Source organism: Pseudophryne corroboree, chromosome 4 (assembly GCF_028390025.1).
Source record: "Pseudophryne corroboree isolate aPseCor3 chromosome 4, aPseCor3.hap2, whole genome shotgun sequence".
Classification (NCBI taxonomy): Eukaryota; Metazoa; Chordata; class Amphibia; order Anura; family Myobatrachidae; genus Pseudophryne; species Pseudophryne corroboree.
In genome coordinates, this window is record NC_086447.1 from 197370182 (window position 1) to 197396083 (window position 25902).

A 25902-nucleotide genomic window follows, 5' to 3' on the forward strand; every position below is an offset into this window, starting at 1 on the left:
AAACTGAAAACAACAATTTTTGCTGCTAAATTGTTATTCAGTAGCAAAAGCAAACACCCAACCATGCTAAACCCCAGGATTGAACAAGACACCCTTAGATCTTCAGTCTAATGTTCTCACAACTGAGCTATTTCGCCAAGCTCTACTAATAAGAAATTCTTTTATTGGGGCTAATAATAATGCAAACTGTAATAACATGAAATGAACTTGAAGACCAGAACCTGAACACGGCAGTTTCTGCTGCTAAATTGCTATTCTGTAACAAAAAAACAGCAACTAAATATGCAGAAATCCGGGATCGAACCAGGGACCTTTAGATCTTCAGTCTAACGTTCTACCAACTGAGCTATTTCGACTAATTGTGAAAGATGTGAAGCCGTATTTGGGGTTTTAGGCTGGGGAAAAAAAGAGCATTAAGTGTTCTTGATGAACAACACCTGATAATGAAAGATTCTGCTGGTAAATTGCTATTCTGTAACAAAAATACTGCAACTAAACATGCCGAATCCTGGGATCGAACCCAGGAGCTTTAGATCTTCAGTTTAATGCTCTCACAAAAGAGCTATTGTGTGTAAGTCTGACGTTTAGAAAGTGTTTTTTGGTGTTTAAGATAAGGCAAACTGAAAGAACATCAAGTGTCCTAGAGGGCGAAACCTGAAAATGAAAGTTTCTGCTGCTAAATTTCTTTTTGCTGACTTGCTACTCAGTAACAAACTGCAAACACCCAAACATGTGGAAACGCACGATCATACTAGGGATTTTAAGGTCTTCAGTCTATTGCTCTCACAACTGAGCTATTTTGGCAAGCTATACTGATAAGAATGTCTTTTTTTAGGAGCTAAAGATTTTGCAAACTGAAATAACATAAAATGCTTTTCAAGATCAAAACCTGAACACAACAGTTTTTGCTGCTAAATTGCTATTCAGTAGCAAAAGCAAACACCCAACCATGCTAAACCCCAGGATTGAACAAGACACCCTTAGATCTTCAGTCTAATGTTGTCACAACTGAGCTATTTTGCCAAGCTCTACTAATAAGAAATTATTTTATTGGGGCTAATAATAATGCAAACTGTAAAAACATGAAATGTTCTTTAAGACCAGAACCTGAACACGGCAGTTTCTGCTGCTAAATTGCTATTCTGTAACAAAAAAACAGCAACTAAATATGCAGAAACCCAGGATCGAACCAGGGACCTTTAGATCTTCAGTCTAACGCTCTCCCAACTGAGCTATTTCGGCTAATTATGAAAGATGTCAAGCCGTATTTGGGGTTTTAGGCTGGGAAAAAAAAGAGCATTAAGTGTTCTTGATGAACAACACCTGATAATGAAAGATTCTGCTGGTAAATTGCTATTCTGTAACAAAAATACAGCAACTAAACATGCCGAATCCTGGGATCAAACCCAGGACCTTTAGATCTTCAGTTTAATGCTCTCACAAAAGAGCTATTGCGTGTAAGTCTGACGTTTAGAAAGTCTTTTTTGGTGTTTAAGATAAGGCAAACTGAAAGAACATCAAGTGTCCTAGAGGGCGAAACCTGAAAATGAAAGTTTCTGCTGCTAAATTTCTTTTTGCTGAATTGCTACTCAGTAACAAACTGCAAACACCCAAACATGTGGAAACCCACGATCGTACTAGGGATTTTAAGGTCTTCAGTCTATTGCTCTCACAACTGAGCTATTTTGGCAAGCTATACTGATAAGAATGTCTTTTTTTAGGAGCTAAAGATTTTGCAAACTGAAATAACATAAAATGCTTTTCAAGATCAAAACCTGAACACAACAGTTTTTGCTGCTAAATTGCTATTCAGTAGCAAAAGCAAACACCCAACCATGCTAAACCCCAGGATTGAACAAGACACCCTTAGATCTTCAGTCTAATGTTGTCACAACTGAGCTATTTCGCCAAGCTCTACTAATAAGAAATTCTTTTATTGAGGCTAATAATAATGCAAACTGTAATAACATGAAATGTTCTTGAAGACCAGAACCTGAACACGGCAGTTTCTGCTGCTAAATTGCTATTCTGTAACAAAAAAAACAGCAACTAAATATGCCGAAACCCGGGATCGAACCAGGGACCTTTAGATCTTCAGTCTAACGCTCTCCCAACTGAGCTACTTCGGCTAATTGTGACAGATGTGAAGTCGTATTTGGGGTTTTAGGTTGGGAAAAAAAGAGCATCAAGTGTTCTTGAAGAGCAACACCTTATAATGAAAGATTCTGCTGTTAAATTGCTATTCTGTAACAAAAATACAGCTACTAAACATGCCGAAACCCGGGATCGAACCAGGGACTTATAGATCTTCAGTCTAATGCTCTCCCAAATGAGCTATTGCAGCTACGTCTGACATTTGGAAAGTCTTTTTTGGTGTTTAAGATAAGGCAAACTGAAAGAACATCAAGTGTCCTAGAGGGCGAAACCTGAAAATAAACGTTTCTGCTGCTAAATTTCTTTTTGCTGAATTGCTACTCAGTAACAAAATGCAAACACCCAAACATGTGGAAACCCACGATCGTACTAGGGATTTTAAGGTCTTCAGTCTATTGCTCTCACAACTGAGCTATTTTGGCAAGCTATACTGATAAGAATGTCTTCTTTTGGAGCTAAAGATTTTGCAAACTGAAATAACATAAAATGTTTTTCAAGATCAAAAACTGAAAACAACAGTTTTTGCTGCTAAATTGCTATTCAGTAGCAAAAGCAAACACCCAACCATGCTAAACCCCAGGATTGAACAAGACACCCTTAGATCTTCAGTCTAATGTTGTCACAACTGAGCTATTTCGCCAAGCTCTACTAATAAGAAATTCTTTTATTGGGGCTAATAATAATGCAAACTGTAATAACATGAAATGTTCTTGAAGACCAGAACCTGAACACGGCAGTTTCTGCTGTTAAATTGCTATTCTGTAACAAAAAAACAGCACCTAAATATGCCGAAACCCAGGATCGAACCAGGGACTTTTAGATCTTCAGTCTAACGCTCTCCCAACTGAGCTATTTCGGCTAATTGTGACAGATGTGAAGTCGTATTTGGGGTTTTAGGTTGGGAAAAAAAGAGCATCAAGTGTTCTTGAAGAGAAACACCTTATAATGAAAGATTCTGCTGGTAAATTGCTATTCTGTAACAAAAATACAGCTACTAAACATGCCGAAACCCGGGATCGAACCAGGGACTTATAGATCTTCAGTCTAATGCTCTCCCAAATGAGCTATTGCAGCTACGTCTGACCTTTGGAAAGTCTTTTTTGGTGTTTAAGAAAAGGCAAACTGAAAGAACATCAAGTGTCCTAGAGGGCGAAACCTGAAAATAAACGTTTCTGCTGCTAAATTTCTTTTTGCTGAATTGCTACTCAGTAACAAAATGCAAACACCCAAACATGTAGAAACCCACGATCGTACTAGGGATTTTAAGGTCTTCAGTCTATTGCTCTCACAACTGAGCTATTTTGGCAAGCTATACTGATAAGAATGTCTTTTTTTGAAGCTAAAGATTTTGCAAACTGAAATAACATAAAATGTTTTTCAAGATCAAAAACTGAAAACAACAGTTTTTGCTGCTAAATTGCTATTCAGTAGCAAAAGCAAACACCCAACCATGCTAAACCCCAGGATTGAACAAGACACCCTTAGATCTTCAGTCTAATGTTCTCACAACTGAGCTATTTCGCCAAGCTCTACTAATAAGAAATTCTTTTATTGGGGCTAATAATAATGCAAACTGTAATAACATGAAATGTTCTTGAAGACCAGAACCTGAACACGGCAGTTTCTGCTGCTAAATTGCTATTCTGTAACAAAAAAAAACAGCAACTAAATATGCCGAAACCCGGGATCGAACCAGGGACCTTTAGATCTTCAGTCTAACGCTCTCCCAACTGAGCTATTTCGGCTAATTGTGACAGATGTGAAGTCGTATTTGGGGTTTTAGGTTGGGAAAAAAAGAGCATCAAGTGTTCTTGAAGAGCAACACTTTATAATGAAAGATTCTGCTGGTAAATTGCTATTCTGTAACAAAAAAAACAGCAACTAAATATGCCGAAACCCAGGATCGAAACAGGGACCTTTAGATCTTCAGTCTAACGCTCTCCCAACTGAGCTATTTCGGCTAATTGTGAAAAATGTCAAGCCGTATTTGGGGTTTTAGGCTGGGGAAAAAAAGAGCATTAAGTGTTCTTGATGAACAACACCTGATAATGAAAGATTCTGCTGGTAAATTGCTATTCTGTAACAAAAATACAGCAACTAAACATGCCGAATCCTGGGATCAAACCCAGGACCTTTAGATCTTCAGTTTAATGCTCTCACAAAAGAGCTATTGCGTGTAAGTCTGACGTTTAGAAAGTCTTTTTTGGTGTTTAAGATAAGGCAAACTGAAAGAACATCAAGTGTCCTAGAGGGCGAAACCTGAAAATGAAAGTTTCTGCTGCTAAATTTCTTTTTGCTGAATTGCTACTCAGTAACAAACTGCAAACACCCAAACATGTGGAAACCCACGATCGTACTAGGGATTTTAAGGTCTTCAGTCTATTGCTCTCACAACTGAGCTATTTTGGCAAGCTATACTGATAAGAATGTCTTTTTTTAGGAGCTAAAGATTTTGCAAACTGAAATAACATAAAATGCTTTTCAAGATCAAAACCTGAACACAACAGTTTTTGCTGCTAAATTGCTATTCAGTAGCAAAAGCAAACACCCAACCATGCTAAACCCCAGGATTGAACAAGACACCCTTAGATCTTCAGTCTAATGTTGTCACAACTGAGCTATTTCGCCAAGGTCTACTAATAAGAAATTCTTTTATTGGGGCTAATAATAATGCAAACTGTAATAACATGAAATGTTCTTGAAGACCAGAACCTGAACACGGCAGTTTCTGCTGCTAAATTGCTATTCTGTAACAAAAAAAACCGCAACTAAATACGCCGAAACCCGGGATCGAACCAGGGACCTTTAGATCTTCAGTCTAACGCTCTCCCAACTGAGCTATTTCGGCTAATTCTGACAGATGTTAAGTCGTATTTGGGGTTTTAGGTTGGGAAAAAAAGAGCATCAAGTGTTCTTGAAGAGCAACACCTTATAATGAAAGATTCTGCTGGTAAATTGCTATTCTGTAACAAAAATACAGCTACTAAACATGCCGAAACCCGGGATCGAACCAGGGACTTATAGATCTTCATTCTAATGCTCTCCCAAATGAGCTATTGCAGCTACGTCTGACATTTGGAAAGTCTTTTTTGGTGTTTAAGATAAGGCAAACTGAAAGAACATCAAGTGTCCTAGAGGGCGAAACCTGAAAATGAAAGTTTCTGCTGCTAAATTTCTTTTTGCTGAATTGCTACTCAGTAACAAACTGCAAACACCCAAACATGTGGAAACCCACAATCGTACTAGGGATTTTAAGGTCTTCAGTCTATTGCTCTCACAACTGAGCTATTTTGGCAAGCTATACTGATAAGAATGTCTTCTTTTGGAGCTAAAGATTTTGCAAACTGAAATAACATAAAATGTTTTTCAAGATCAAAAACTGAAAACAACAGTTTTTGCTGCTAAATTGCTATTCAGTAGCAAAAGCAAACACCCAACCATGCTAAACCCCAGGATTGAACAAGACACCCTTAGATCTTCAGTCTAATGTTCTCACAACTGAGCTATTTCGCCAAGCTCTACTAATAAGAAATTCTTTTATTGGGGCTAATAATAATGCAAACTGTAAAAACATGAAATGTTCTTGAAGACCAGAACCTGAACACGGCAGTTTCTGCTGCTAAATTGCCATTCTGTAACAAAAAACCAGCAACTAAATATGCCGAAACCCGGTATTGAACCAGGGACCTTTAGATCTTCAGTCTAACACTCTCCCAAATGAGCTATTTCGGCTAATTGTGAAAGATGTCAAGCCGTATTTGGGGTTTTAGGCTGGGGAAAAAAAGAGCATTAAGTGTTCTTGATGAACAACACCTGATAATGAAAGATTCTGCTGGTAAATTGCTATTCTGTAACAAAAATACAGCAACTAAACATGCCGAATCCTGGGATCGAACCCAGGACCTTTAGATCTTCAGTTGAATGCTCTCACAAAAGAGATATTGCGTGTAAGTCTGACGTTTAGAAAGTCTTTTTTGGTGTTCAAGATAAGGCAAACTGAAAGAACATCAAGTGTCCTAGAGGGCGAAACCTGAAAATGAAAGTTTCTGCTGCTAAATTTCTTTTTGCTGAATTGCTACTCAGTAACAAACTGCAAACACCCAAACATGTGGAAACCCACGATCGTACTAGGGATTTTAAGGTCTTCAGTCTATTGCTCTCACAACTGAGCTATTTTGGCAAGCTATACTGATAAGAATGTCTTTTTTTAGGAGCTAAAGATTTTGCAAACTGAAATAACATAAAATGCTTTTCAAGATCAAAACCTGAACACAACAGTTTCTGCTGCTAAATTGCTATTCAGTAGCAAAAGCAAACACCCAACCATGCTAAACCCCAGGATTGAACAAGACACCCTTAGATCTTCAGTCTAATGTTGTCACAACTGAGCTATTTCGCCAAGCTCTACTAATAAGAAATTCTTTTATTGGGGCTAATAATAATGCAAACTGTAATAACATGAAATGTTCTTGAAGACCAGAACCTGAACATGGCAGTTTCTGCTGCTAAATTGCTATTCTGTAACAAAAAAAACAGCAACTAAATATGCCAAAACCCGGGATCGAACCAGGGACCTTTAGATCTTCAGTCTAACGCTCTCCCAACTGAGCTACTTCGGCTAATTGTGACAGATGTGAAGTCGTATTTGGGGTTTTAGGTTGGGAAAAAAAGAGCATCAAGTGTTCTTGAAGAGCAACACCATATAATGAAAGATTCTGCTGGTAAATTGCTATTCTGTAACAAAAATACAGCTACTAAACATGCCGAAACCCGGGATCGAACAAGGGACTTATAGATCTTCAGTCTAATGCTCTCCCAAATGAGCTATTGCAGCTACATCTGACATTTGGAAAGTCTTTTTTGGTGTTTAAGATAAGGCAAACTGAAAGAACATCAAGTGTCCTAGAGGGCGAAACCTGAAAATAAACGTTTCTGCTGCTAAATTTCTTTTTGCTGAATTGCAACTCAGTAACAAAATGCAAACACCCAAACATGTGGAAACCCACGATCGTACTAGGGATTTTAAGGTCTTCAGTCTATTGCTCTCACAACTGAGCTATTTTGGCAAGCTATACTGATAAAAATGTCTTTTTTTTTGGAGCTAAAGATTTTGCAAACTGAAATAACATAAAATGTTTTTCAAGATCAAAAACTGAAAACAACAGTTTTTGCTGCTAAATTGCTATTCAGTAGCAAAAGCAAACACCCAACCATGCTAAACCCCAGGATTGAACAAGACACCCTTAGATCTTCAGTCTAATGTTCTCACAACTGAGCTATTTCGCCAAGCTCTACTAATAAGAAATTCTTTTATTGGGGCTAATAATAATGCAAACTGTAATAACATGAAATGAACTTGAAGACCAGAACCTGAACACGGCAGTTTCTGCTGCTAAATTGCTATTCTGTAACAAAAAAACAGCAACTAAATATGCAGAAATCCGGGATCGAACCAGGGACCTTTAGATCTTCAGTCTAACGTTCTACCAACTGAGCTATTTCGACTAATTGTGAAAGATGTGAAGCCGTATTTGGGGTTTTAGGCTGGGGAAAAAAAGAGCATTAAGTGTTCTTGATGAACAACACCTGATAATGAAAGATTCTGCTGGTAAATTGCTATTCTGTAACAAAAATACAGCAACTAAACATGCCGAATCCTGGGATCGAACCCAGGAGCTTTAGATCTTCAGTTTAATGCTCTCACAAAAGAGCTATTGTGTGTAAGTCTGACGTTTAGAAAGTGTTTTTTGGTGTTTAAGATAAGGCAAACTGAAAGAACATCAAGTGTCCTAGAGGGCGAAACCTGAAAATGAAAGTTTCTGCTGCTAAATTTCTTTTTGCTGACTTGCTACTCAGTAACAAACTGCAAACACCCAAACATGTGGAAACCCACGATCATACTAGGGATTTTAAGGTCTTCAGTCTATTGCTCTCACAACTGAGCTATTTTGGCAAGCTATACTGATAAGAATGTCTTTTTTTAGGAGCTAAAGATTTTGCAAACTGAAATAACATAAAATGCTTTTCAAGATCAAAACCTGAACACAACAGTTTTTGCTGCTAAATTGCTATTCAGTAGCAAAAGCAAACACCCAACCATGCTAAACCCCAGGATTGAACAAGACACCCTTAGATCTTCAGTCTAATGTTGTCACAACTGAGCTATTTCGCCAAGCTCTACTAATAAGAAATTATTTTATTGGGGCTAATAATAATGCAAACTGTAAAAACATGAAATGTTCTTGAAGACCAGAACCTGAACACGGCAGTTTCTGCTGCTAAATTGCTATTCTGTAACAAAAAAACAGCAACTAAATATGCAGAAACCCGGGATCGAACCAGGGACCTTTAGATCTTCAATCTAACGCTCTCCCAACTGAGCTATTTCGGCTAATTATGAAAGATGTCAAGCCGTATTTGGTGTTTTAGGCTGGGAAAAAAAAGAGCATTAAGTGTTCTTGATGAACAACACCTGATAATGAAAGATTCTGCTGGTAAATTGCTATTCTGTAACAAAAATACAGCAACTAAACATGCCGAATCCTGGGATCAAACCCAGGACCTTTAGATCTTCAGTTTAATGCTCTCACAAAAGAGCTATTGCGTGTAAGTCTGACGTTTAGAAAGTCTTTTTTGGTGTTTAAGATAAGGCAAACTGAAAGAACATCAAGTGTCCTAGAGGGCGAAACCTGAAAATGAAAGTTTCTGCTGCTAAATTTCTTTTTGCTGAATTGCTACTCAGTAACAAACTGCAAACACCCAAACATGTGGAAACCCACGATCGTACTAGGGATTTTAAGGTCTTCAGTCTATTGCTCTCACAACTGAGCTATTTTGGCAAGCTATACTGATAAGAATGTCTTTTTTTAGGAGCTAAAGATTTTGCAAACTGAAATAACATAAAATGCTTTTCAAGATCAAAACCTGAACACAACAGTTTTTGCTGCTAAATTGCTATTCAGTAGCAAAAGCAAACACCCAACCATGCTAAACCCCAGGATTGAACAAGACACCCTTAGATCTTCAGTCTAATGTTGTCACAACTGAGCTATTTCGCCAAGGTCTACTAATAAGAAATTCTTTTATTGGGGCTAATAATAATGCAAACTGTAATAACATGAAATGTTCTTGAAGACCAGAACCTGAACACGGCAGTTTCTGCTGTTAAATTGCTATTCTGTAACAAAAAAACAGCAACTAAATATGCCGAAACCCAGGATTGAACCAGGGACTTTTAGATCTTCAGTCTAACGCTCTCCCAACTGAGCTATTTTGGCTAATTGTGACAGATGTGAAGTCGTATTTGGGGTTTTAGGTTGGGAAAAAAAGAGCATCAAGTGTTCTTGAAGAGAAACACCTTATAATGAAAGATTCTGCTGGTAAATTGCTATTCTGTAACAAAAATACAGCTACTAAACATGCCGAAACCCGGGATCGAACCAGGGACTTATAGATCTTCAGTCTAATGCTCTCCCAAATGAGCTATTGCAGCTACGTCTGACCTTTGGAAAGTCTTTTTTGGTGTTTAAGATAAGGCAAACTGAAAGAACATCAAGTGTCCTAGAGGGCGAAACCTGAAAATAAATGTTTCTGCTGCTAAATTTCTTTTTGCTGAATTGCTACTCAGTAACAAAATGCAAACACCCAAACATGTGGAAACCCACGATCGTACTATGGATTTTAAGGTCTTCAGTCTATTGCTCTCACAACTGAGCTATTTTGGCAAGCTATACTGATAAGAATGTCTTTTTTTGAAGCTAAAGATTTTGCAAACTGAAATAACATAAAATGTTTTTCAAGATCAAAAACTGAAAGCAACAGTTTTTGCTGCTAAATTGCTATTCAGTAGCAAAAGCAAACACCCAACCATGCTAAACCCCAGGATTGAACAAGACACCCTTAGATCTTCAGTCTAATGTTCTCACAACTGAGCTATTTCGCCAAGCTCTACTAATAAGAAATTCTTTTATTGGGGCTAATAATAATGCAAACTGTAATAACATGAAATGAACTTGAAGACCAGAACCTGAACACGGCAGTTTCTGCTGCTAAATTGCTATTCTGTAACAAAAAACAGCAACTAAATATGCAGAAATCCGGGATCGAACCAGGGACCTTTAGATCTTCAGTCTAACGCTCTACCAACTGAGCTATTTCGACTAATTGTGAAAGATGTGAAGCCGTATTTGGGGTTTTAGGCTGGGGAAAAAAAGAGCATTAAGTGTTCTTGATGAACAACACCTGATAATGAAAGATTCTGCTGGTAAATTGCTATTCTGTAACAAAAATACAGCAACTAAACATGCCGAATCCTGGGATCGAACCCAGGAGCTTTAGATCTTCAGTTTAATGCTCTCACAAAAGAGCTATTGTGTGTAAGTCTGACGTTTAGAGAGTGTTTTTTGGTGTTTAAGATAAGGCAAACTGAAAGAACATCAAGTGTCCTAGAGGGCGAAACCTGAAAATGAAAGTTTCTGCTGCTAAATTTCTTTTTGCTGACTTGCTACTCAGTAACAAACTGCAAACACCCAAACATGTGGAAACCCACGATCATACTAGGGATTTTAAGGTCTTCAGTCTATTGCTCTCACAACTGAGCTATTTTGGCAAGCTATACTGATAAGAATGTCTTTTTTTAGGAGCTAAAGATTTTGCAAACTGAAATAACATAAAATGCTTTTCAAGATCAAAACCTGAACACAACAGTTTTTGCTGCTAAATTGCTATTCAGTAGCAAAAGCAAACACCCAACCATGCTAAACCCCAGGATTGAACAAGACACCCTTAGATCTTCAGTCTAATGTTGTCACAACTGAGCTATTTCGCCAAGCTCTACTAATAAGAAATTATTTTATTGGGGCTAATAATAATGCAAACTGTAAAAACATGAAATGTTCTTGAAGACCAGAACCTGAACACGGCAGTTTCTGCTGCTAAATTGCTATTCTGTAACAAAAAAACAGCAACTAAATATGCAGAAACCCGGGATCGAACCAGGGACCTTTAGATCTTCAGTCTAACGCTCTCCCAACTGAGCTATTTCGGCTAATTGTGAAAGATGTTAAACCGTATTTGGGATTTTAGGCTGGGAAAAAAAAGAGCATTAAGTGTTCTTGATGAACAACACCTGATAATGAAAGATTCTGCTGGTAAATTGCTATTCTGTAACAAAAATACAGCAACTAAACATGCCGAATCCTGGGATCAAACCCAGGACCTTTAGATCTTCAGTTTAATGCTCTCACAAAAGAGCTATTGCGTGTAAGTCTGACGTTTAGAAAGTCTTTTTTGGTGTTTAAGATAAGGCAAACTGAAAGAACATCAAGTGTCCTAGAGGGCGAAACCTGAAAATGAAAGTTCCTGCTGCTAAATTTCTTTTTGCTGAATTGCTACTCAGTAACAAACTGCAAACACCCAAACATGTGGAAACCCACGATCGTACTAGGGATTTTAAGGTCTTCAGTCTATTGCTCTCACAACTGAGCTATTTTGGCAAGCTATACTGATAAGAATGTCTTTTTTTAGGAGCTAAAGATTTTGCAAACTGAAATAACATAAAATGCTTTTTAAGATCAAAACCTGAACACAACAGTTTTTGCTGCTAAATTGCTATTCAGTAGCAAAAGCAAACACCCAACCATGCTAAACCCCAGGATTGAACAAGACACCCTTAGATCTTCAGTCTAATGTTGTCACAACTGAGCTATTTCGCCAAGCTCTACTAATAAGAAATTCTTTTATTGGGGCTAATAATAATGCAAACTGTAATAACATGAAATGTTCTTGAAGACCAGAACCTGAACACGGCAGTTTCTGCTGCTAAATTGCTATTCTGTAACAAAAAAAACAGCAACTAAATATGCCGAAACCCGGGACCTTTAGATCTTCAGTCTAACGCTCTCCCAACTGAGCTATTTCGGTTAATTGTGACAGATGTGAAGTCGTATTTGGGGTTTTAGGTTGGGAAAAAAAGAGCATCAAGTGTTATTGAAGAGCAACACCTTATAATGAAAGATTCTGCTGGTAAATTGCTATTCTGTAACAAAAATACAGCTACTAAACATGCCGAAACCCGGGATCGAAACAGGGACTTATAGATCTTCAGTCTAATGCTCTCCCAAATGTGCTATTGCAGCTACGTCTGACATTTGGAAAGTCTTTTTTGGTGTTTAAGATAAGGCAAACTGAAAGAACATCAAGTGTCCTAGAGGGCGAAACCTGAAAATAAACGTTTCTGCTGCTAAATTTCTTTTTGCTGAATTGCTACTCAGTAACAAAATGCAAACACCCAAACATGTGGAAACCCACGATCGTACTAGGGATTTTAAGGTCTTCAGTCTATTGCTCTCACAACTGAGCTATTTTGGCAAGCTATACTGATAAGAATGTCTTTTTTTGGTGCTAAAGATTTTGCAAACTGAAATAACATAAAATGTTTTTCAAGATCAAAAACTGAAAACAACAGTTTTTGCTGCTAAATTGCTATTCAGTAGCAAAAGCAAACACCCAACCATGCTAAACCCCAGGATTGAACAAGACACCCTTAGATCTTCAGTCTAATGTTCTCACAACTTAGCTAGTTCGCCAAGCTCTACTAATAAGAAATTCTTTTATTGGGGCTAATAATAATGCAAACTGTAATAACATGAAATGAACTTGAAGACCAGAACCTGAACACGGCAGTTTCTGCTGCTAAATTGCTATTCTGTAACAAAAAAAACAGCAACTAAATATGCCGAAACCCGGGATCGAACCAGGGACCTTTAGATCTTCAGTCTAACGCTCTACCAACTGAGCTATTTCGGCTATTTGTGAAAGATGTGAAGCCGTATTTGGGGTTTTAGGCTAGGGAAAAAAAGAGCATTAAGTGTTCTTGATGAACAACACCTGATAATGAAAGATTCTGCTGGTAAATTGCTATTCTGTAACAAAAATACAGCAACTAAACATGCCGAATCCTGGGATCGAACCCAGGAGCTTTAGATCTTCAGTTTAATGCTCTCACAAAAGAGCTATTGTTTGTAAGTCTGACGTTTAGAAAGTCTTTTTTGGTGTTTAAGATAAGGCAAACTGAAAGAACATCAAGTGTCCTTGAGGGCGAAACCTGAAAATGAAAGTTTCTGCTGCTAAATTTCTTTTTGCTGACTTGCTACTCAGTAACAAACTGCAAACACCCAAACATGTGGAAACCCACGATCATACTAGGGATTTTAAGGTCTTCAGTCTATTGTTCTCACAACTGAGCTATTTTGGCAAGCTATACTGATAAGAATGTCTTTTTTTAGGAGCTAAAGATTTTGCAAACTGAAATAACATAAAATGCTTTTCAAGATCAAAACCTGAACACAACAGTTTTTGCTGCTAAATTGCTATTCAGTAGCAAAAGCAAACACCCAACCATGCTAAACCCCAGGATTGAACAAGACACCCTTAGATCTTCAGTCTAATGTTGTCACAACTGAGCTATTTCGCCAAGCTCTACTAATAAGAAATTATTTTATTGGGGCTAATAATAATGCAAACTGTAAAAACATGAAATGTTCTTGAAGACCAGAACCTGAACACGGCAGTTTCTGCTGCTAAATTGCTATTCTGTAACAAAAAAACAGCAACTAAATATGCCGAAACCCGGGATCGAACCAGGGACCTTTAGATCTTCAGTCTAACGCTCTCCCAACTGAGCTATTTTGGCTAATTGTGAAAGATGTCAAGCCGTATTTGGGGTTTTAGGCTGGGGAAAAAAAGAGCATTAAGTGTTCTTGATGAACAACACCTGATAATGAAAGATTCTGCTGGTAAATTGCTATTCTGTAACAAAAATACAGCAACTAAACATGCCGAATCCTGGGATCAAACCCAGGACCTTTAGATCTTCAGTTTAATGCTCTCACAAAAGAGCTATTGCGTGTAAGTCTGACGTTTAGAAAGTCTTTTTTGGTGTTTAAGATAAGGCAAACTGAAAGAACATCAAGTGTCCTAGAGGGCGAAACCTGAAAATGAAAGTTTCTGCTGCTAAATTTCTTTTTGCTGAATTGCTACTCAGTAACAAACTGCAAACACCCAAACATGTGGAAACCCACGATCGTACTAGGGATTTTAAGGTCTTCAGTCTATTGCTCTCACAACTGAGCTATTTTGGCAAGCTATACTGATAAGAATGTCTTTTTTTGGAGCTAAAGATTTTGCAAACTGAAATAACATAAAAAATTTTTCAAGATCAAAAACTGAAAACAACAGTTTTTGCTGCTAAATTGCTATTCAGTAGCAAAAGCAAACACCCAACCATGCTAAACCCCAGGATTGAACAAGACACCCTTAGATCTTCAGTCTAATGTTCTCACAACTGAGCTATTTCGCCAAGCTCTACTAATAAGAAATTATTTTATTGGGGCTAATAATAATGCAAACTGTAATAACATGAAATGAACTTGAAGACCAGAACCTGAACACGGCAGTTTCTGCTGCTAAATTGCTATTCTGTAACAAAAAAACAGCAACTAATTATGCAGAAACCCGGGATCGAACCAGGGACCTTTAGATCTTCAGTCTACCTCTCTCCCAACTGAGCTATTTCACCTAATTGTGACAGATGTGAAGTCGTATTTGGGGTTTTAGGTTGGGAAAAAAAGAGCATCAAGTGTTCTTGAAGAGCAACACCTTATAATGAAAGATTCTGCTGGTAAATTGCTATTCTGTAACAAAAATACAGCTACTAAACATGCCGAAACCAGGGATCGAACCAGGGACTTATAGATCTTCAGTCTAATGCTCTCCCAAATCAGCTTTTGCTGCTACGTCTGACATTTGGAAAGTCTTTTTTGGTGTTTAAGATAAGGCAAACTGAAAGAACATCAAGTGTCCTAGAGGGCGAAACCTGAAAATAAACGTTTCTGCTGCTAAATTTCTTTTTGCTGAATTGCTACTCAGTAACAAAATGCATACACCCAAACAAGTGGAAACCCACGATCGTACTAGGGATTTTAAGGTCTTCAGTCTATTGCTCTCACAACTGAGCTATTTTGGCAAGCTATACTGATAAGAATGTCTTTTTTTGGAGCTAAAGATTTTGCAAACTGAAATAACATAAAAAATTTTTCAAGATCAAAAACTGAAAACAACAGTTTTTGCTGCTAAATTGCTATTCAGTAGCAAAAGCAAACACCCAACCATGCTAAACCCCAGGATTGAACAAGACACCCTTAGATCTTCAGTCTAATGTTCTCACAACTGAGCTATTTCGCCAAGCTCTACTAATAAGAAATTATTTTATTGGGGCTAATAATAATGCAAACTGTAATAACATGAAATGAACTTGAAGACCAGAACCTGAACACGGCAGTTTCTGCTGCTAAATTGCTATTCTGTAACAAAAAAACAGCAACTAATTATGCAGAAACCCGGGATCGAACCAGGGACCTTTAGATCTTCAGTCTACCTCTCTCCCAACTGAGCTATTTCACCTAATTGTGAAAGATGTGAAGCCGTATTTGGGGTTTTAGGCTTGGGGAAAAAAGAGCATTAAGTGTTCTTGATGAACAACACCTGATAATGAAAGATTCTGCTGGTAAATTGCTATTCTGTAACAAAAATACAGCAACTAAACATGCCGAATCCTGGGATCGAACCCAGGACCTTTAGATCTTCAGTTTAATGCTCTCACAAAAGAGATATTGCGTGTAAGTCTGACGTTTAGAAAGTCTATTTTGGTGTTTAAGATAAGGCAAACTGAAAGAACATCAAGTGTCCTAGAGGGCGAAACCTGAAAATGAAAGTTTCTGCTGCTAAATTTCTTTTTGCTGAATTGCTACTCAGTAACAAACTGCAAACACCCAAACATGTGGAAACCCACAATCGTACTAGGGATTTTAAGGTCTTCAGTCTATTGCTCTCACAACTGAGCTATTTTGGCAAGCTATACTGATAAGAATGTCTTTTTTTAGGAGCTAAAGATTTTGCAAACTGAAATAACATAAAATGCTTTTCAAGATCAAAACCTGAACACAACAGTTTTTGCTGCTAAATTGCTATTCAGTAGCAAAAGCAAACACCCAACCATGCTAAACCCCAGGATTTAACAAGACACCCTTAGATCTTCAGTCTAATGTTGTCACAACTGAGCTATTTCGCCAAGCTCTACTAATAAGAAATTATTTTATTGGGGCTAATAATAATGCAAACTGTAATAACATGAAATGTTCTTGAAGACCAGAACCTGAACACGGCAGTTTCTGCTGCTAAATTGCTATTCTGTAACAAAAAAAACAGCAACTAAATATGCCAAAACCCGGGATCGAACCAGGGACCTTTAGATCTTCAGTCTAACGCTCTCCCAACTGAGCTACTTCGGCTAATTGTGACAGATGTGAAGTCGTATTTGGGGTTTTAGGTTGGGAAAAAAAGAACATCAAGTGTTCTTGAAGAGCAACACCTTATGCTACTGAATAGCAATTTAGCAGCAAAAACTGTTGTTTTCAGTTTTTGATCTTGAAAAACATTTTATGTTATTTCAGTTTGCAAAATCTTTTGTTACAGAATAGCAATTTAGCAGCAGAAACTGCCGTGTTCAGGTTCTGGTCTTCAAGAAAAAAAGAGCATCAAGTGTTCTTGAAGAGCAACACCTTATAATGAAAGATTATGCTGGTAAATTGCTATTCTGTAACAAAAATACAGCTACTAAACATGCCGAAACCGAACCAGGGACTTATAGATCTTCAGTCTAATGCTCTCCCAAATGAGCTATTGCAGCTACGTCAGACTTTTGGAAAGTCTTTTTTGGTGTTTAAGATAAGGCAAACTGAAAGAACATCAAGTGTCCTAGAGGGCGAAACCTGAAAATAAACGTTTCTGCTGCTAAATTTCTTTTTGCTGAATTGCTACTCAGTAACAAAATGCAAACACCCAAACATGTGGAAACCCACGATCGTACTAGGGATTTTAAGGTCTTCAGTCTATTGCTCTCACAACTGAGCTATTTTGGCAAGCTATACTGATAAAAATGTCTTTTTTTGGAGCTAAAGATTTTGCAAACTGAAATAACATCAAATGTTTTTCAAGATCAAAAACTGAAAACAACAGTTTTTGCTGCTAAATTGCTATTCAGTAGCAAAAGCAAACACCCAACCATGCTAAACCCCAGGATTGAACAAGACACCCTTAGATCTTCAGTCTAATGTTGTCACAACTGAGCTATTTCGCCAAGCTCTTCTAATAAGAAATTCTTTTATTGGGGCTAATAATAATGCAAACTGTAATAACATGAAATGATCTTGAAGACCAGAACCTGAACACGGCAGTTTCTGCTGCTAAATTGCTATTCTGTAACAAAAAAACAGCAACTAAATATGCCGAATCCCAGTATCGAACCAGGGACCTTTAGATCTTCTGTCTAACGCTCTCCAAACTGAGCTATTTTGGCTAATTGTGAAAGATGTCAAGCCGTATTTGGGGTTTTAGGCTGGGAAAAAAAAGAGCATTTAGTGTTCTTGATGAACAACACCTGATAATGAAAGATTCTGCTGGTAAATTGCTATTCTGTAACAAAAATACAGCAACTAAACATGCCGAATCCTGGGATCGAACCCAGGACCTTTAGATCTTCATTTTAATGCTCTCACAAAAGAGCTATTGCGTGTAAGTCTGACGTTTAAAAAGTCTTTTTTGGTGTTTAAGATAAGGCAAACTGAAAGAACATCAAGTGTCCTAGAGGGCGAAACCTGAAAATGAAAGTTTCTGCTGCTAAATTTCTTTTTGCTGACTTGCTACTCAGTAACAAACTGCAAACACCCAAACATGTGGAAACCCACGATCGTACTAGGGATTTTAAGGTCTTCAGTCTATTGCTCTCACAACTGAGCTATTTTGGCAAGCTATACTGATAAGAATGTCTTTTTTTAGGAGCTAAAGATTTTGCAAACTGAAATAACATAAAATGCTTTTCAAGATCAAAACCTGAACACAACAGTTTTTGCTGCTAAATTGCTATTCAGTAGCAAAAGCAAATACCCAACCATGCTAAACCCCAGGATTGAACAAGACACCCTTAGATCTTCAGTCTAATGTTCTCACAACTGAGCAATTTCGCCAAGCTCTACTAATAAGAAATTATTTTATTGGGGCTAATAATAATGCAAACTGTAATAACATGAAATGTTCTTGAAGAACAGAACCTGAACACGGCAGTTTCTGCTGCTAAATTGCTATTCTGTAACAAAAAAAACAGCAACTAAATATGCCGAAACCCGGGATCTTCAGTCTAACGCTCTCCCAACTGAGCTATTTCAGCTAATTGTGACAGATGTGAAGTCGTATTTGGGGTTTTAGGTTGGGAAAAAAAGAGCATCAAGTGTTCTTGAAGAGCAACACCTTATAATGAAAGATTCTGCTGGTAAATTGCTATTCTGTAACAAAAATACAGCTACTAAACATGCCAAAACCCAGGATCGAACCAGGGACTTATAGATCTTCAGTCTAATGCTCTCCCAAATGAGCTATTGCAGCTACGTCTGACATTTGGAAAGTCTTTTTTGGTGTTTAAGATAAGGCAAACTGAAAGAACATCAAGTGTCCTAGAGGGCGAAACCTGAAAATAAACGTTTCTGCTGCTAAATTTCTTTTTGCTGAATTGCTACTCAGTAACAAAATGCAAACACCCAAACATGTGGAAACCCACGATCGTACTAGGGATTTTACGGTCTTCAGTCTATTGCTCTCACAACTGAGCTATTTTGGCAAGCTATACTGATAAGAATGTCTTTTTTTGGAGCTAAAGATTTTGCAAACTGAAATAACATAAAATGTTTTTCAAGATCAAAAACTGAAAACAACAGTTTTTGCTCCTAAATTGCTATTCAGTAGCAAAAGCAAACACCCAACCATGCTAAACCCCAGGATTGAACAAGACACCCTTAGATTTTCAGTCTAATGTTCTCACAACTGAGCTATTTCGCCAAGCTCTACTAATAAGAAATTATTTTATTGGGGCTAATAATAATGCAAACTGTAATAACATGAAATGATCTTGAAGACCAGAACCTGAACACGGCAGTTTCTGCTGCTAAATTGCTATTCTGTAACAAAAAAACAGCAACTAAATATGCCGAAACCCGGGATCGAACCAGGGACCTTTAGAACTTCAGTCTAACGCTCTCCCAACTGAGCTATTTTGGCTAATTATGAAAGATGTCAAGCCGTATTTGGGGTTTTAGGCTGGGGAAAAAAAAGAGCATTAAGTGTTCTTGATGAACAACACCTGATAATGAAAGATTCTGCTGGTAAATTGCTATTCTGTAACAAAAATACAGCAACTAAACATGCCGAATCCTGGGATCAAACCCAGGACCTTTAGATCTTCAGTTTAATGCTCTCACAAAAGAGCTATTGCGTGTAAGTCTGACGTTTAGAAAGTCTTTTTTGGTGTTTAAGATAAGGCAAACTGAAAGAACATCAAGTGTCCTAGAGGGCGAAACCTGAAAATAAACGTTTCTGCTGCTAAATTTCTTTTTGCTGAATTGCTACTCAGTAACAAAATGCAAACACCCAAACATGTGGAAACCCACGATCGTACTAGGGATTTTAAGGTCTTCAGTCTATTGCTCTCACAACTGAGCTATTTTGGCAAGCTATACTGATAAAAATGTCTTTTTTTGGAGCTAAAGATTTTGCAAACTGAAATAACATCAAATGTTTTTCAAGATCAAAAACTGAAAACAACAGTTTTTGCTGCTAAATTGCTATTCAGTAGCAAAAGCAAACACCCAACCATGCTAAACCCCAGGATTGAACAAGACACCCTTAGATCTTCAGTCTAATGTTGTCACAACTGAGCTATTTCGCCAAGCTCTTCTAATAAGAAATTCTTTTATTGGGGCTAATAATAATGCAAACTGTAATAACATGAAATGATCTTGAAGACCAGAACCTGAACACGGCAGTTTCTGCTGCTAAATTGCTATTCTGTAACAAAAAAACAGCAACTAAATATGCCGAATCCCAGTATCGAACCAGGGACCTTTAGATCTTCAGTCTAACGCTCTCCAAACTGAGCTATTTCGGCTAATTGTGAAAGATGTCAAGCCGTATTTGGGGTTTTAGGCTGGGGAAAAAAAAGAGCATTAAGTGTTCTTGATGAACAACACCTGATAATGAAAGATTCTGCTGGTAAATTGCTATTCTGTAACAAAAATACAGCAACTAAACATGCCGAATCCTGGGATCGAACCCAGGACCTTTAGATCTTCATTTTAATGCTCTCACAAAAGAGCTATTGCGTGTAAGTCTGACGTTTAAAAAGTCTTTTTTGGTGTTTAAGATAAGGCAAACTGAAAGAACATCAAGTGTCCTAGAGGGCGAAACCTGAAAATGAAAGTTTCTGCTGCTAAATTTCTTTTTGCTGACTTGCTACTCAGTAACAAACTGCAAACACCCAAACATGTGGAAACCCACGATCGTACTAGGGATTTTAAGGTCTTCAGTCTATTGCTCTCACAACTGAGCTATTTTGGCAAGCTATACTGATAAGAATGTCTTTTTTTAGGAGCTAAAGATTTTGCAAACTGAAATAACATAAAATGCTTTTCAAGATCAAAACCTGAACACAACAGTTTTTGCTGCTAAATTGCTATTCAGTAGCAAAAGCAAATACCCAACCATGCTAAACCCCAGGATTGAACAAGACACCCTTAGATCTTCAGTCTAATGTTCTCACAACTGAGCAACTTCGCCAAGCTCTACTAATAAGAAATTATTTTATTGGGGCTAATAATAATGCAAACTGTAATAACATGAAATGTTCTTGAAGAACAGAACCTGAACACGGCAGTTTCTGCTGCTAAATTGCTATTCTGTAACAAAAAAAACAGCAACTAAATATGCCGAAACCCGGGATCTTCAGTCTAACGCTCTCCCAACTGAGCTATTTCAGCTAATTGTGACAGATGTGAAGTCGTATTTGGGGTTTTAGGTTGGGAAAAAAAGAGCATCAAGTGTTCTTGAAGAGCAACACCTTATAATGAAAGATTCTGCTGGTAAATTGCTATTCTGTAACAAAAATACAGCTACTAAACATGCCAAAACCCAGGATCGAACCAGGGACTTATAGATCTTCAGTCTAATGCTCTCCCAAATGAGCTATTGCAGCTACGTCTGACATTTGGAAAGTCTTTTTTGGTGTTTAAGATAAGGCAAACTGAAAGAACATCAAGTGTCCTAGAGGGCGAAACCTGAAAATAAACGTTTCTGCTGCTAAATTTCTTTTTGCTGAATTGCTACTCAGTAACAAAATGCAAACACCCAAACATGTGGAAACCCACGATCGTACTAGGGATTTTACGGTCTTCAGTCTATTGCTCTCACAACTGAGCTATTTTGGCAAGCTATACTGATAAGAATGTCTTTTTTTGGAGCTAAAGATTTTGCAAACTGAAATAACATAAAATGTTTTTCAAGATCAAAAACTGAAAACAACAGTTTTTGCTCCTAAATTGCTATTCAGTAGCAAAAGCAAACACCCAACCATGCTAAACCCCAGGATTGAACAAGACACCCTTAGATTTTCAGTCTAATGTTCTCACAACTGAGCTATTTCGCCAAGCTCTACTAATAAGAAATTATTTTATTGGGGCTAATAATAATGCAAACTGTAATAACATGAAATGATCTTGAAGACCAGAACCTGAACACGGCAGTTTCTGCTGCTAAATTGCTATTCTGTAACAAAAAAACAGCAACTAAATATGCCGAAACCCGGGATCGAACCAGGGACCTTTAGAACTTCAGTCTAACGCTCTCCCAACTGAGCTATTTTGGCTAATTGTGAAAGATGTCAAGCCGTATTTGGGGTTTTAGGCTGGGGAAAAAAAAGAGCATTTAGTGTTCTTGATGAACAACACCTGATAATGAAAGATTCTGCTGGTAAATTGCTATTCTGTAACAAAAATACAGCAACTAAACATGCCGAATCCTGGGATCAAACCCAGGACCTTTAGATCTTCAGTTTAATGCTCTCACAAAAGAGCTATTGCGTGTAAGTCTGACGTTTAGAAAGTCTTTTTTGGTGTTTAAGATAAGGCAAACTGAAAGAACATCAAGTGTCCTAGAGGGCGAAACCTGAAAATGAAAGTTTCTGCTGCTAAATTTCTTTTTGCTGAATTGCTACTCAGTAACAAACTGCAAACACCCAAACATGTGGAAACCCACGATCGTACTAGGGATTTTAAGGTCTTCAGTCTTTTGCTCTCACAACTGAGCTATTTTGGCAAGCTATACTGATAAGAATGTCTTTTTTTAGGAGCTAAAGATTTTGCAAACTGAAATAACATAAAATACTTTTCAAGATCAAAACCTGAACACAACAGTTTTTGCTGCTAAATTGCTATTCAGTAGCAAAAGCAAACACCCAACCATGCTAAACCCCAGGATTGAACAAGACACCCTTAGATCTTTAGTCTAATGTTGTCACAACTGAGCTATTTCGCCAAGCTCTACTAATAAGAAATTCTTTTATTGGGGCTAATAATAATGCAAACTGTGATAACATGAAATGTTCTTGAAGACCAGAACCTGAACACGGCAGTTTCTGCTGCTAAATTGCTATTCTGTAACAAAAAAAACAGCAACTAAATATGCCGAAACCCGGGATAGAACCAGAGACCTTTAGATCTTTAGTCTAACGCTCTCCCAACTGAGCTATTTCGGCTAATTGTGACAGATGTGAAGTCGTATTTGGGGTTTTAGGTTGGGAAAAAAAGAGCATCAAGTGTTCTTGAAGAGCAACACCTTATAATGAAAGATTCTGCTGGTAAATTGCTATTCTGTAATGAAAATACAGCTACTAAACATGCCAAAACCCGGGATCGAACCAGGGACTTATAGATCTTCAGTCTAATGCTCTCCCAAATGAGCTATTGCAGCTACGTCTGACATTTGGAAAGTCTTTTTTGGTGTTTAGGATAAGGCAAACTGAAAGAACATCAAGTGTCCTAGAGGGCGAAACCTGAAAATAAACGTTTCTGCTGCTAAATTTCTTTTTGCTGAATTGCTACTCAGTAACAAAATGCAAACACCCAAACATGTGGAAACCCACGATCGTACTAGGGATTTTAAGGTCTTCAGTCTATTGCTCTCACAACTGAGCTATTTTGGCAAGCTATACTGATAAGAATGTCTTTTTTTTGAGCTAAAGATTTTGCAAACTGAAATAACATAAAATGTTTTTCAAGATCAAAAACTGAAAACAACAGTTTTTGCTGCTAAATTGCTATTCAGTAGCAAAAGCAAACACCCAACCATGCTAAACCCCAGGATTGAACAAGACACCCTTAGATCTTCAGTCTAATGTTGTCACAACTGAGCTATTTCGCCAAGCTCTACTAATAAGAAATTCTTTTATTGGGGCTAATAATAATGCAAACTGTAATAACATGAAATGAACTTGAAGACCAGAACCTGAACACGGCAGTTTCTGCTGCTAAATTGCTATTCTGTAACAAAAAACAGCAACTAAATATGCAGAAACCCGGGATCGAACCAGGGACCTTTAGATCTTTAGTCTAACGCTCTACCAACTGAGCTATATTTGCTAATTGTGAAAAATGTGAAGCCGTATTTGGGGTTTTAGGCTGGGGAAAAAAAGAGCATTAAGTGTTCTTGATGAACAACACCTGATAATGAAAGATTCTGCTGGTAAATTGCTATTCTGTAACAAAAATACAGCAACTAAACATGCCGAATCCTGGGATCGAACCCAGGAGCTTTAGATCTTCAGTTTAATGCTCTCACAAAAGAGCTATTGTTTGTAAGTCTGACGTTTAGAAAGTCTTTTTTGGTGTTTAAGATAAGGCAAACTGAAAGAACATCAAGTGTCCTAGAGGGCGAAACCTGAAAATAAACGTTTCTGCTGCTAAATTTCTATTTGCTGAATTGCTACTCAGTAACAAAATGCAAACACCCAAACATGTGGAAACCCACGATCGTACTAGGGATTTTAAGGTCTTCAGTCTATTGCTCTCACAACTGAGCTATTTTGGCAAGCTATACTGATAAGAATGTCTTTTTTTGGAGCTAAAGATTTTGCAAACTGAAATAACATAAAATGTTTTTCAAGATCACAAACTGAAAACAACAGTTTTTGCTGCTAAATTGCTATTCAGTAGCAAAAGCAAACACCCAACCATGCTAAACCCCAGGATTGAACAAGACACCCTTAGATCTTCAGTCTAATGTTCTCACAACTGAGCTATTTCGCCAAGCTCTACTAATAAGAAATTCTTTTATTGGGGCTAATAATAATGCAAACTGTAATAACATGAAATGATCTTGAAGACCAGAACCTGAATACGGCTGTTTCTGCTGCTAAATTGCTATTCTGTAACAAAAAAACAGCAACTAAATATGCCAAAACCCGGGATCGAACCAGGGACCTTTAGATCTTCAGTCTAACGCTCTCCCAACTGAGCTATTTTGGCTAATTGTGAAAGATGTCAAGCCGTATTTGGGGTTTTAGGCAGGGGAAAAAAAGAGCATTAAGTGTTCTTGATGAACAACACCTGATAATGAAAGATTCTGCTGGTAAATTGCTATTCTGTAACAAAAATACAGCAACTAAACATGCCGAATCCTGGGATCAAACCCAGGACCTTTAGATCTTCAGTTTAATGTTCTCACAAAAGAGCTATTGCGTGTAAGTCTGACGTTTAGAAAGTCTTTTTTGGTGTTTAAGATAAGGCAAACTGAAAGAACATCAAGTGTCCTAGAGGGCGAAACCTGAAAATAAACGTTTCTGCTGCTAAATTTCTTTTTGCTGAATTGCTACTCAGTAACAAACTGCAAACACCCAAACATGTGGAAACCCACGATCGTACTAGGGATTTTAAGGTCTTCAGTCTATTGCTCTCACAACTGAGCTATTTTGGCAAGCTATACTGATAAGAATGTCTTTTTTTAGGAGCTAAAGATTTTGCAAACTGAAATAACATAAAATGCTTTTCAAGATCAAAACCTGAACACAACAGTTTTTGCTGCTAAATTGCTATTCAGTAGCAAAAGCAAACACCCAACCATGCTAAACCCCAGGATTGAACAAGACACCCTTAGATCTTCAGTCTAATGTTGTCACAACTGAGCTATTTCGCCAAGCTCTACTAATAAGAAATTCTTTTATTGGGGCTAATAATAATGCAAACTGTGATAACATGAAATGTTCTTGAAGACCAGATCCTGAACACGGCAGTTTCTGCTGCTAAATTGCTATTCTGTAACAAAAAAAACAGCAACTAAATATGCCGAAACCCGGGATAGAACCAGGGACCTTTAGATCTGCAGTCTAACGCTCTCCCAACTGAGCTATTTCGGCTAATTGTGACAGATGTGAAGTCGTATTTGGGGTTTTAGGTTGGGAAAAAAAGAGCATCAAGTGTTCTTGAAGAGCAACACCTTATAATGAAAGATTCTGCTGGTAAATTGCTATTCTGTAACAAAAATACAGCTACTAAACATGCCGAAACCCGGGATCGAACCAGGGACTTATAGATCTTTAGTCTAATGCTCTCCCAAATGAGCTATTGCAGCTACGTCTGACATTTGGAAAGTCTTTTTTGGTGTTTAAGATAAGGCAAACTGAAAGAACATCAAGTGTCCTAGAGGGCGAAACCTGAAAATAAACGTTTCTGCTGCTAAATTTCTTTTTGCTGAATTGCTACTCAGTAACAAAATGCAAACACCCAAACATGTGGAAACCCACGATCGTACTAGGGA

The 25902-nt window shown here is 37.6% G+C and overlaps 30 non-coding genes across 30 annotated transcripts; all 30 read right to left on the reverse strand.

Annotated features, from left to right (window-relative positions):
- Positions 1-283: 283 nt before the first annotated feature.
- Positions 284-356, reverse strand: TRNAF-GAA (transfer RNA phenylalanine (anticodon GAA)). Its single transcript has one exon. It is a non-coding gene; the product is annotated as a tRNA-Phe (tRNA).
- Positions 357-1169: 813 nt separating this feature from the next.
- TRNAF-GAA (transfer RNA phenylalanine (anticodon GAA)) lies at positions 1170-1242 on the reverse strand. Its single transcript has one exon. It is a non-coding gene; the product is annotated as a tRNA-Phe (tRNA).
- An 814-nt stretch (positions 1243-2056) lies between these two features.
- Positions 2057-2129, reverse strand: TRNAF-GAA (transfer RNA phenylalanine (anticodon GAA)). The gene has a single exon. It is a non-coding gene; the product is annotated as a tRNA-Phe (tRNA).
- A 142-nt stretch (positions 2130-2271) lies between these two features.
- On the reverse strand, positions 2272-2344 carry TRNAF-GAA (transfer RNA phenylalanine (anticodon GAA)). Its single transcript has one exon. It is a non-coding gene; the product is annotated as a tRNA-Phe (tRNA).
- Positions 2345-2940: 596 nt separating this feature from the next.
- On the reverse strand, positions 2941-3013 carry TRNAF-GAA (transfer RNA phenylalanine (anticodon GAA)). The gene has a single exon. It is a non-coding gene; the product is annotated as a tRNA-Phe (tRNA).
- A 142-nt stretch (positions 3014-3155) lies between these two features.
- Positions 3156-3228, reverse strand: TRNAF-GAA (transfer RNA phenylalanine (anticodon GAA)). Its single transcript has one exon. It is a non-coding gene; the product is annotated as a tRNA-Phe (tRNA).
- A 598-nt stretch (positions 3229-3826) lies between these two features.
- Positions 3827-3899, reverse strand: TRNAF-GAA (transfer RNA phenylalanine (anticodon GAA)). Its single transcript has one exon. It is a non-coding gene; the product is annotated as a tRNA-Phe (tRNA).
- Positions 3900-4042: 143 nt separating this feature from the next.
- TRNAF-GAA (transfer RNA phenylalanine (anticodon GAA)) lies at positions 4043-4115 on the reverse strand. Its single transcript has one exon. It is a non-coding gene; the product is annotated as a tRNA-Phe (tRNA).
- Positions 4116-4929: 814 nt separating this feature from the next.
- TRNAF-GAA (transfer RNA phenylalanine (anticodon GAA)) lies at positions 4930-5002 on the reverse strand. Its single transcript has one exon. It is a non-coding gene; the product is annotated as a tRNA-Phe (tRNA).
- An 811-nt stretch (positions 5003-5813) lies between these two features.
- TRNAF-GAA (transfer RNA phenylalanine (anticodon GAA)) lies at positions 5814-5886 on the reverse strand. The gene has a single exon. It is a non-coding gene; the product is annotated as a tRNA-Phe (tRNA).
- Positions 5887-6700: 814 nt separating this feature from the next.
- On the reverse strand, positions 6701-6773 carry TRNAF-GAA (transfer RNA phenylalanine (anticodon GAA)). The gene has a single exon. It is a non-coding gene; the product is annotated as a tRNA-Phe (tRNA).
- An 813-nt stretch (positions 6774-7586) lies between these two features.
- On the reverse strand, positions 7587-7659 carry TRNAF-GAA (transfer RNA phenylalanine (anticodon GAA)). Its single transcript has one exon. It is a non-coding gene; the product is annotated as a tRNA-Phe (tRNA).
- An 813-nt stretch (positions 7660-8472) lies between these two features.
- On the reverse strand, positions 8473-8545 carry TRNAF-GAA (transfer RNA phenylalanine (anticodon GAA)). The gene has a single exon. It is a non-coding gene; the product is annotated as a tRNA-Phe (tRNA).
- Positions 8546-9358: 813 nt separating this feature from the next.
- On the reverse strand, positions 9359-9431 carry TRNAF-GAA (transfer RNA phenylalanine (anticodon GAA)). Its single transcript has one exon. It is a non-coding gene; the product is annotated as a tRNA-Phe (tRNA).
- A 142-nt stretch (positions 9432-9573) lies between these two features.
- Positions 9574-9646, reverse strand: TRNAF-GAA (transfer RNA phenylalanine (anticodon GAA)). The gene has a single exon. It is a non-coding gene; the product is annotated as a tRNA-Phe (tRNA).
- Positions 9647-10241: 595 nt separating this feature from the next.
- TRNAF-GAA (transfer RNA phenylalanine (anticodon GAA)) lies at positions 10242-10314 on the reverse strand. The gene has a single exon. It is a non-coding gene; the product is annotated as a tRNA-Phe (tRNA).
- Positions 10315-11127: 813 nt separating this feature from the next.
- Positions 11128-11200, reverse strand: TRNAF-GAA (transfer RNA phenylalanine (anticodon GAA)). Its single transcript has one exon. It is a non-coding gene; the product is annotated as a tRNA-Phe (tRNA).
- A 1687-nt stretch (positions 11201-12887) lies between these two features.
- On the reverse strand, positions 12888-12960 carry TRNAF-GAA (transfer RNA phenylalanine (anticodon GAA)). The gene has a single exon. It is a non-coding gene; the product is annotated as a tRNA-Phe (tRNA).
- An 813-nt stretch (positions 12961-13773) lies between these two features.
- Positions 13774-13846, reverse strand: TRNAF-GAA (transfer RNA phenylalanine (anticodon GAA)). Its single transcript has one exon. It is a non-coding gene; the product is annotated as a tRNA-Phe (tRNA).
- An 812-nt stretch (positions 13847-14658) lies between these two features.
- On the reverse strand, positions 14659-14731 carry TRNAF-GAA (transfer RNA phenylalanine (anticodon GAA)). Its single transcript has one exon. It is a non-coding gene; the product is annotated as a tRNA-Phe (tRNA).
- An 811-nt stretch (positions 14732-15542) lies between these two features.
- On the reverse strand, positions 15543-15615 carry TRNAF-GAA (transfer RNA phenylalanine (anticodon GAA)). The gene has a single exon. It is a non-coding gene; the product is annotated as a tRNA-Phe (tRNA).
- Positions 15616-16429: 814 nt separating this feature from the next.
- TRNAF-GAA (transfer RNA phenylalanine (anticodon GAA)) lies at positions 16430-16502 on the reverse strand. Its single transcript has one exon. It is a non-coding gene; the product is annotated as a tRNA-Phe (tRNA).
- Positions 16503-19247: 2745 nt separating this feature from the next.
- TRNAF-GAA (transfer RNA phenylalanine (anticodon GAA)) lies at positions 19248-19320 on the reverse strand. Its single transcript has one exon. It is a non-coding gene; the product is annotated as a tRNA-Phe (tRNA).
- An 813-nt stretch (positions 19321-20133) lies between these two features.
- Positions 20134-20206, reverse strand: TRNAF-GAA (transfer RNA phenylalanine (anticodon GAA)). Its single transcript has one exon. It is a non-coding gene; the product is annotated as a tRNA-Phe (tRNA).
- A 1679-nt stretch (positions 20207-21885) lies between these two features.
- On the reverse strand, positions 21886-21958 carry TRNAF-GAA (transfer RNA phenylalanine (anticodon GAA)). Its single transcript has one exon. It is a non-coding gene; the product is annotated as a tRNA-Phe (tRNA).
- An 815-nt stretch (positions 21959-22773) lies between these two features.
- On the reverse strand, positions 22774-22846 carry TRNAF-AAA (transfer RNA phenylalanine (anticodon AAA)). Its single transcript has one exon. It is a non-coding gene; the product is annotated as a tRNA-Phe (tRNA).
- Positions 22847-23656: 810 nt separating this feature from the next.
- TRNAF-AAA (transfer RNA phenylalanine (anticodon AAA)) lies at positions 23657-23729 on the reverse strand. The gene has a single exon. It is a non-coding gene; the product is annotated as a tRNA-Phe (tRNA).
- An 812-nt stretch (positions 23730-24541) lies between these two features.
- Positions 24542-24614, reverse strand: TRNAF-GAA (transfer RNA phenylalanine (anticodon GAA)). Its single transcript has one exon. It is a non-coding gene; the product is annotated as a tRNA-Phe (tRNA).
- Positions 24615-25428: 814 nt separating this feature from the next.
- Positions 25429-25501, reverse strand: TRNAC-GCA (transfer RNA cysteine (anticodon GCA)). Its single transcript has one exon. It is a non-coding gene; the product is annotated as a tRNA-Cys (tRNA).
- A 142-nt stretch (positions 25502-25643) lies between these two features.
- On the reverse strand, positions 25644-25716 carry TRNAF-AAA (transfer RNA phenylalanine (anticodon AAA)). Its single transcript has one exon. It is a non-coding gene; the product is annotated as a tRNA-Phe (tRNA).
- Positions 25717-25902: the final 186 nt, after the last annotated feature.